At 42.6% G+C, this 10,325-nt stretch overlaps 1 pseudogene; it reads left to right on the top strand.

Moving 5' to 3' along the window:
* Window positions 1-8,800: 8,800 nt before the first annotated feature.
* Window positions 8,801-8,952, top strand: LOC142358130 (5.8S ribosomal RNA; annotated as a pseudogene).
* Window positions 8,953-10,325: the final 1,373 nt, after the last annotated feature.

The raw sequence follows: 10,325 nt of genomic DNA, 5'->3' as shown, positions 1-10,325 counted from the left end.
TTGATCGGGCCTTCAGCAAGCACGACCGAGCTGTACCGGAGCTAACACTAAGACCGAGGGGTCTTAGAGAGCCCTCTAGCAGGGCGAATAGAGCTAGATCGAGCCTTGGGAAAGCTAGATCGAGCAGGACTGAAGCTAAACGATAGACCGAGAGGTCTGTCTGGTCCTCCTAGAGAGGCCAAGAGGAAGTACGAGAAGCTAACTAAAGCTTGATCGCGCCTTCAGCAAGCACGATTGAGCAAGACCGGAGCTAACACTAAGACCGAAGTGCTTAGAGAGCCCTCTAGTGGGGCGAATAGAGCTAGATCGAGCCTTGGGAAAGCTAGATCGAGTAAGATTGAAGCTGAAAGAGTGTCAGAGGAGCAAATGAACCTCCAAAAAGTGAAAATCAAATTTTAGAAAAAACACAAGTTAAATACTGCATGGACAGTAATTCTATGTGTGGGGCATTATTAGGGAGAGGTGTCTTGTCAAAATATGGCTGGACTAAAGACCTCAACCCGGATAGGGTGGAAGGCCCTATGATTGGTCTGTTACTAATCGGTGACCGATAAAGACCTGACCAAGGCCTGTAGTAAGCTTGGTTAGGCATTACAGAAGATAACACTAAGACCGAGGGGTCTTAGAGAGCCCTCTAGCGGGGCGAATAGAGCTTGATCAAGCCTTGGGCAAGCTAGATCGAGCAGGACTGAAGCTAAACGATAGACCGAGAGGTCTGTCTGGTCCTCCTAGAGAGGCCAAGAGAAAGTACGAGAATCTAACTAAAGCTGGGTCGGCCTTCAGCAAGCACGACCGAGCAGTACCGGAGCTAACACTAAGACCGAGGGGTCTTAGAGAGCCCTCTAGTGGGGCGAATAGAGCTAGATCGAGCCTTGGGAAAGCTAGATCGAGCAGGACTGAAGCTAAACGATAAACCGAAAGGTCTGACGGGTCCTCATAAGAGGCATGGAGAAAGATCTGATACTAAAGTACCTCTCGGAAGTAATAAAATATGCCTGATGAAGCCGGGTATGATGTTTGTTGTTTGATGGCATTCATCGATTAGGTCTGGTGGATTCCCCATTACTCCGAGTGGTACTAGTAGAGGCTCCTACAGGGGTGAGCAAAGCGAGATCAAGCCTTAGGCAAGCTAGATCGAGCAGAACTGAAGCTGAAAAGCAAAATAAATGACAGGTCTGTCCAAATCAATAAACTTGAAATCCAGTGTGGTCACCACGGGTCACGAGGTGAATTCCTAGCGATTGTCTGCTGAACGTATAGGAAGGCCCGAAACGAACGATAATTTCATTGCACAGTGGAGATACTATACGTTCAGGAGTAGCATACATCGGGTTTGATCTATGATCATGTCTGGTCTCCGAGGATCCACCGGGTTACCAACTGGCACCGCTGTACTGGGTGTAAAACTGGGCCACCTGAAGTCCCGGGTGTAAAACTAGGTGCCTCTGTGCCAAAGTAGCGGCTTGCGTAGTGCATTATGCCTCCGGCTTGCGAAATGGTTATAAGCAATAACAACAGGACGCCGCGGGGTGTTCACTTAAAGGAGTAACGTTCTCTCAAGGGAGGGGATCTAAAAATCTTGATAAAACATTTATTCTATGCAAAATTTGTGCGCAAATTTTGCAAAGTAAAAAGCTGCACTGTAGCAAATTCTATGTGTGTAGCATTATTAGGGAAGTGTTGTTTGATGGCACCTCTCTACTTGATGCACCAAAGAACTACCTTGATGGCTCATGACCGCTGGTAATCTGTCGTCGCTAGTAGTTCGGAACTGAGAACAAATATGTTCGCAAATTACAACAATTATACAGCATATTGCTGAATAAAGCAGAACCGAATAATACTCAGTGACTTTACACCAAGACTGACTAATGTCTGGATTGTATCGTCCTACTCGAGTAAGGCGAAGAAAAGCTAGAAAGATACGCTTTTCACAAAGCAGGCTTAATGCATGCAAACCAAGGAGGAAGGAGTGATGCCCCTCCTTATAATAAGCAGAACCAAATAAAGAACAGACAGCATCATCTGTACAGTGACCAAGAAGAGGTGAAACTTCTGTATGTGAAAAGGCAATTTGAGCGAGATTTATTAGCAGACTAGTATTATGTTGTTTCTAGTAGGCGAAAGCCGAAACATCAACATGTGAAAATCTGATATTAAATCCTCAATCATTTTCCCTAGTATTATACAGCTATGAGTAACCTTAATTGGACACGGCAATTATTGCTGACCGGTGAAACTTTCGCATGGGAAAGACACACACACTTCTTGACAAAGCAATAAGTATTATGCTGTTTCTAGTACGCGAAAGCAGAAACATCAGCATGTGAAAGTTGTGAAGTTGAAGAATTTTTGTGTTGAGTACGATGTTGTTACTAGTAACCATGTCGACAGCTGAGAACTGTTCTCTAACCAATAGAAGGTGAAACTTCTGTATGTGAAAAGGCAATTTGAGCGAGATTTCTTAGCAGACTAGTATTATGTTGTTTCTAGTAGGCGAAAGCCGAAACATCAACATGTGAAAATCTGATATTAAATCCTCAATCATTTTCCCTAGTATTATACAGCTACTAGTAGCCGTAATTGGTCAGGGAAACATTGTTGACCGGTGAAACTTCACATGGGAAAGACACACAAATTACTTGACAAAACAATAAGTATTATGCTGTTTCTAGTATGCGAAAGCAGAAACATCAGCATGTGAAAGTTGTGAAGTTGAAAAGTTTTTGTGTTGAGTACGGTGTTGTTACTAGTAACCATGTCGACAGCTGGAAAGCTGTTCTCTAACCAATAAAAGGTAAAACTTCTGTATCTGAAGAGGCGGCGTGATTGAGATTTTTAACAGACTAGTATTATGTTGTTTCTAGTAGGCGAGAGCCGAAACATCGACATGTGAACATCTGGTTTTTAAATCATGAGTCAATTCTCCCTAGTATGATACAGTTGTTAGCCGGTATTGGTAACAGTAGAACAGAGATTTGGAGGGCAAAACCTGCTCATGGGAAATGCTCACAGAGCGCTATCTACCAGTACACATAGTATTATGCTGTTTCTAGTACGCGCGAGCCGAAACATCAGCATGTGAAATGTGTAATCGTGGGTAACTCTAAGTGTGTAGAGTACTGTGTAGTAACTAGTAGCCATGCCAAAGCATGCATTGAAACTCTTCGTGATTTAAAAAGCTCAAAGCAAGATTGACGAGGCCGCAAGGCTATGTCTTTCTAAATTCGAACAAATCGAAAGATTGTTCAAAGTACAATTAAACTGATTGATCCTGTCAGTTGCCATATGCTTGTCTGAAAGACTAAGCCATGCATGTGCAAGCGAAGCTTGAAAAAGTGGAACCGCGAATGGCTCATTAAATCAGTTACTATCTATTAGTTGATTTGCAAGCTAAATGAATAACTGCGGTAACCCTGCAGCTAATGCATGCTGATTGTCCGACACTGTCGGAGACTTTTACAAGACTACACCGGGTGATTTGCTAAGTACAGACACATCCCGTGATGAGTCCTAGTAACTGAAAGATCCCAGATAGCTTCGGCTTGGGGACGGAACTTCCGAATTTCTGACCTATCAACCTATGATGGTAGTGTAACGGACTACCATGGTTGTGACGGGTAACGGGGAATCAGGGTTCGATTCCGGAGAGGGAGCCTTAGAAACGGCTACCACATCCAAGGAAGGCAGCAGGCACGCAAATTACCCACTCTCCGCACGAGGAGGTAGTGACTAGAAATAATGATATGAACCTTTATGGTTTGTAATCAGAATGGAATGGACTTAAAAGCTCCATTGATGAACGAGTAGAGGGCAAGTCTGGTGCCAGCAGCCGCGGTAATACCAGCCTCTACAAGCGTATGCAATAGTTGCTGCGTTTAAAAAGCTCATAGTTGGATCTGTTTGAGTAGAACGGCAACATGGTCTTCAGTTAAATCTGTTGACTCGTTCCGCTCATCCTTCGCATCGAAGAAATAGTTTGCACTTAAATGTGACGAACTGTGGAAACGGTGTTTTCACCCTGAGAAAATTAGAGTGTTCAAAGCATCCTTTGGGATCGAATAATAAAGCATGGAATAATGGAGAATGACCCGCTACTCGATTGATGCCGGTTGGCTGAGTGCGGTAATGATTGAAAGGAACAGACGGGGGCATTTGTATTGCTACGTTAGAGGTGAAATTCTTGGATCGTGGCAAGACAAACTACTGCGAAAGCATTTGCCAAGAATGTTTTCATTAATCAAGAACGAAAGTCAGAGTATTGAAGAGGATTAGATACCCTCGTAATTCTGACCATAAACTATACCAACCTACAATTTGTCAAAGTCGATCTTGACTTGGCAAGAGATTAACCGGGAAACCAAAGTTTATTGGTTCCGGGGGAAGTATGGTTGCAAAATCGAAACTTAAAGGAATTGACGGAAGGGCACCACCAGGAGTGGAGCCTGCGGCTTAATTTGACTCAACACGGGAAAACTCACCCGGTCCAGACATCTTAAGGATTGACAGATTGAATATCTTTCATGATTATATGGGCGGTGGTGCATGGCCGTTCTTAGTTAGTGGAGTGATCTGTCTGGTTAATTCCGATAACGAACGAGATCTTCTCCATCTAAATAATGAAATTCACTATATGTGAATTCAAACACTTCTTAGAGGAACTATGCGGAATTAAATACCGCAGATGAAGTGAGGCTATAACAGGTCTGTGATGCCCTTAGATGTTCTGGACTGCACGCGCGCTACACTGTGTACTTTTAGATTGAGTACTCAGCCCTTGGTCCGAAATGGACTGGGCAATCAGAGAAAAGTACAGCGCTTCAAGGGGATCGTCTGTTGTAACTTGCAGACGTGAACCAGGAATTCCTGGTACTTATGAGTCAACAACTCATAGGGATTACGTCCCTGCCCTTTGTACACACCGCCCGTCGCTACTACTGATTGGATAGTTAAGCAAGAATTGCAAATTCCTACTGTTGGGACTTCGGTCTCCGGCAACGGGATGAAGCGGATCGAGCTTAATTGTCTAGAGGAAGTAAAAGTCGTAACAAGGTTTCCGTAGGGGAACCTGCGGAAGGATCAGTGATTGATTCCTTCGGGCATGGCTGCTGGTAGAGGCCATGTCTGTAGTGCGCATGACGCTCTGTCGCTAGAGATTGCTTGGCAACCAATCTCGAATTATGTATCGAGCTCAAAAACTACTTGTGTGGATACATAGTTCAGCAGTCATGGCAAGGGACTGCTTAAAGGGAGACTAGTTAGCAAAAGCAGCCTAGCAGAACTGCAGCTATCTAGATCTCAGAAGCTGGGTTATAGAAGCCCAGCTATAGACTTGTGAATGAGAAAGGCCTAAAAAGGTCCACAAGTCGCGTGGTTAGAACCGACACGCAAAAATCCCAGCGAGTGACAGAGCGTTGCGCTGTTCAGTGGGAAAGAGTTGAGCTACTCGGGGCGCCCACTGAACTTGCTCCGAGCCAAAGGCTCGAAAAAACACAGCTTAGCCTCAGATCCTTTACATAGAAGGCTAGCTAAAATAAACTTACCTTGGACGAGGGTAAAGTTTAGTCAGTTCTTAGGGGAGAGTAATCCACAGCTTCTCGCCCTCTGAACATTCTCCCAGATATGTAGGTCTGGGAGAGTCTCCTCCTGTTCTTCGGAATCTGGAGGTAGACAAAGACAGTACGATACGATCTTGCATCGGGATGACTAACCGATAATGATCATAATCTGACAATTTTTCCGGCTTGAGGCACCGGAGTCAGATTAAAGACACATACTGAACTAAAGGCGTATGTGCAAAGCTTGTCGGAGTGTAGAGAGTCAAGCTGAGTTGACTCGTCACGTGGTGATGACAACAGCCATGTGCAAAACACTCACAACTTTATCGTCTATGTGGAAAAGGTTGCTAACAGCGCTCTCTATGAGAGGCCCTCGCATATAACTATACGAGGAAAAGGCGATAGAGTTGTTTGAATGTGGGGCAGGTTCATCGACAAGCTAAGTTGATCACATTCTTGTTGTGGCATCCTACTAGAATTGGTCACGGTCTGCACCAACTCTCCCCAAGTTGGCCAGACTTAAAACTAGAAATAAGGTTTGCAGCTATGTGAACCTAGAAACTGTAAAGGAGTTGAAAGAACTTAAAGGAATTGAAAGAGGCCTTGAGGTATATCCTCTTGGTAAAGACCCACAAAAGCTCACAAAAGTGGCTTCGAAGGGCAAAACTGGTTCATCCAAAACAATTGGAGAGCTTAAAGCAGAACCAATTCGAATGAAACACTATTGGTGAAACTTCATCATGAGAACGTCACAAGCTGATCACGCTCTATGATATGACTAGTATTATGTTGCTTCTAGTAGGCTAAGCGCAAGCCGAAACATCAACATGTGAAAGTCGTAGAATTTTGCAATCAAACTGTGGCTAGTACTGTGATGTTACTAGTAACCTGGTGTTCCGTCATATGGCCAAGAGAGCATTTGAAGGCGAAACTTCTGCATGGGAAAGCTGCATCATGATCAAAATTTTATATCGAGTATTATGTTGACGTTAGTAGGCCTTGGCCGAAAACGCAGCATGTGAAAGGTATAGATAAAAGTTATTGTTGCAGTCAGTACTGTGTAGTTACTAGTAGCTGGATTTAAGCTCAAAATGAGACACTGTTGGTGAAACTTCATCATGAGAATGTCACAAGCTGATCAAGCTCTATGATATGACTAGTATTATGTTGCTTCTAGTAGGCTAAGCGCAAGCCGAAACATCAACATGTGAAAGTCGTAGAATTTTGCGATCAAATTGTGGCTAGTACTGTGATGTTACTAGTAACCTTGTGTTACGTCATATGGCCAAGAGAGCATTTGAAGGCGAAACTTCTGCATGGGGAAGCTGCATCATGAACAAAAGTTTATATCGAGTATTATGTTGACATTAGTAGGCCCTGGCCGAAAGCGCAGCATGTGAAAGGTATAGATAAAAGTTATCGTTGCAGTCAGTACTGTGTAGTTACTAGTAGCTGGATTTAAGCTCGAAATGAGACACTGTTGGTGAAACTTCATCATGAGAACGTCACAAGCTGATCACGCTCCATGATATGACTAGTATTATGTTGCTTCTAGTAGGCTAAGCGCAAGCCGAAACATCAACATGTGAAAGTCGTAGAATTTTGCGATCAAATTGTGGCTAGTACTGTGATGTTACTAGTAACCTTGTGTTACGTCATATGGCCAAGAGAGCATTTGAAGGCGAAACTTCTGCATGGGGAAGCTGCATCATGAACAAAAGTTTATATCGAGTATTATGTTGACGTTAGTAGGCCCTGGCCGAAAGCGCAGCATGTGAAAGGTATAGATAAAAGTTAGCGTTGCAGTCAGTACTGTGTAGTTACTAGTAGCTGGATTTAAGCTCGAAATGAGACACTGTTGGTGAAACTTCATCATGAGAACGTCACAAGCTGATCACGCTCTATGATATGACTAGTATTATGTTGCTTCTAGTAGGCTAAGCGCAAGCCGAAACATCAACATGTGAAAGTCGTAGAATTTTGCAATCAAACTGTGGCTAGTACTGTGATGTTACTAGTAACCTTTTCTTACGTCATATGGCCAAGAGAGCATTTGAAGGCGAAACTTCTGCATGGGGAAGCTGCATCATGAACAAAAGTTTATATCGAGTATTATGTTGACGTTAGTAGGCCCTGGCCGAAAGCGCAGCATGTGAAAGGTATAGATAAAAGTTATCGTTGCAGTCAGTACTGTGTAGTTACTAGTAGCTGGATTTAAGCTCGAAGTGAGACACTGTTGGTGAAACTTCATCATGAGAACGTCACAAGCTGATCACGCTCTATGATATGACTAGTATTATGTTGCTTATAGTAGGCTAAGCGCAAGCCGAAACATCAACATGTGAAAGTCGTAGAATTTTGCGATCAAATTGTGGCTAGTACTGTGATGTTACTAGTAACCTTGTGTTACGTCATATGGCCAAGAGAGCATTTGAAGGCGAAACTTCTGCATGGGGAAGCTGCATCATGAACAAAAGTTTATATCGAGTATTATGTTGACGTTAGTAGGCCCTGGCCGAAAGCGCAGCATGTGAAAGGTATAGATAAAAGTTAGCGTTGCAGTCAGTACTGTGTAGTTACTAGTAGCTGGATTTAAGCTCGAAATGAGACACTGTTGGTGAAACTTCATCATGAGAACGTCACAAGCTGATCACGCTCTATGATATGACTAGTATTATGTTGCTTCTAGTAGGCTAAGCGCAAGCCGAAACATCAACATGTGAAAGTCGTAGAATTTTGCAATCAAACTGTGGCTAGTACTGTGATGTTACTAGTAACCTTTTCTTACGTCATATGGCCAAGAGAGCATTTGAAGGCGAAACTTCTGCATGGGGAAGCTGCATCATGAACAAAAGTTTATATCGAGTATTATGTTGACGTTAGTAGGCCCTGGCCGAAAGCGCAGCATGTGAAAGGTATAGATAAAAGTTATCGTTGCAGTCAGTACTGTGTAGTTACTAGTAGCTGGATTTAAGCTCGAAGTGAGACACTGTTGGTGAAACTTCATCATGAGAACGTCACAAGCTGATCACGCTCTATGATATGACTAGTATTATGTTGCTTATAGTAGGCTAAGCGCAAGCCGAAACATCAACATGTGAAAGTCGTAGAATTTTGCGATCAAACTGTGGCTAGTACTTTGATGATGCTTGTAGCCAACCGAATTGGTTGAAAAGCCCAATAAGTAAGCTAACTTGGGAGAGCTTGTTGGAAACCAAATGCTACTAGATTGGTCCAAATACATCCTTCAACAGGGGATCACTTGGCTCGCTTTACGAAGAGGAGCACAGCTATATGTGTTAATTCGGTATGAATCGCAAGATTTGTTTACCGACCTCTCTAACGCAAAAGGCGGTCTCGGCTTCGGCTGTTGACTGCGTCCGATTCAGGGTTATATAACTCTCGATTGAACACATTGATGTTCTATTGTTGGTGCTTCCAATAAAATTGGAACACTTAAAGCAGAACCGATTCAAATAATAGCATTCTGATCAATGATTGCATTCCTTGATCAAGAACTGCTGGAGTCATTGTGATGGCGAATTTTCTTCATAAGAAAATTGCAAAGAGACGGAACTTAATGAGACTAGTATTATGTTGTTTCTAGTAAGCGGAAGCTGAAACAGCAACATGTGAAAATCAAGTTTTGTTCAATGATCTCGAGGCGATAAGTACTATGAAGCAACTAGTAGCCTAAGCATGACTCAGATTTGAGACAGTCAAAAAGACTGGCGAAACTTCTTCACATGAAAGTTACATAGAGAACTACAAATGTATACAGCGAGTATTATGTTGTTTCTAGTAGGCGAAAGCTGAAACATCAACATGTGAAAGTTGTCTGCAAACTGTAGAACGATATGTGATTAGTACTGTGCTGTTACTAGTAGCCAGTCTGACTGTAGAAGCCAAGACAAAGGGAAACTAATGCATCTGAAAAGGACAAGTTATGGAAAGGTATGCACGATAAGTATTATGTTGTTTCTAGTAAGCGGCAGCTGAAACATCAACATGTGAACGTCGTTGTGTACAGTAACCTAGAACTATATAGTCCTTAGTAACGTGCATTTACTAGTACCTGTAATTGGTATTCAGACTCAGGCAGTTTGGAATAGTTTGGCAAAGATGCACCAGAGAAAACTGGGATTTGATACAGAAATTGTTGAATACAAGTATTATGCTGCTTCTAGTAGGTTGAATCCGAAACATCAGCATGTGAAAATTGAAAACATTTCTGGTTCGAATTGTCACAAGTATTTGGTGATCTGAGTAGCCAAACTCACTACAACGCCAATTGAAGGCAAAAATTCTCAACGGGAAAAGCTTTTCTCATTGAATGAGCTAACAAGACGAGTATTATGTTGCTTCTAGTAGGCGAAAGCCAAAACATCAACATGTGAAAGTCTTGCTGAACAAATTTAATGTTGTTGAGCTCAGTACCGTGTGAATTAGTAGCCATAATTGGCGAGCGAAAATTGAACTGGCGAAACTTCGTCTTTGGAAAATTGCAGATGCCGAGCACTTATTTTGCAACGAGTATTATGTTGACTGTAGTAAGCGAAAGCCGAAACAGCAACATGTGAAAGCTGTTGAAATTTGTGGTCATTTTGCAATAAGTACAAGGAGTGTAACTAGTAGCCAGGTCAAAATTTGGGATAAGAATGAGCAAAAATTCTGCATGAGAACAGTTGAAATTATGAAACTAAATTACAAAGACTAGTATTATGTTGTTTCGAGTACGCGAAAGCGGAAACATCAACATGTGAACGT

This window comes from Convolutriloba macropyga, unplaced genomic scaffold (assembly GCF_964194025.1).
Source record: "Convolutriloba macropyga unplaced genomic scaffold, txConMacr16.3 SCAFFOLD_5569, whole genome shotgun sequence".
NCBI classification, from domain to species: domain Eukaryota; kingdom Metazoa; phylum Xenacoelomorpha; order Acoela; family Convolutidae; genus Convolutriloba; species Convolutriloba macropyga.
Note: the sequence above shows the minus strand (reverse complement) of the source record. Positions and strands in the feature narration are given on the sequence as shown.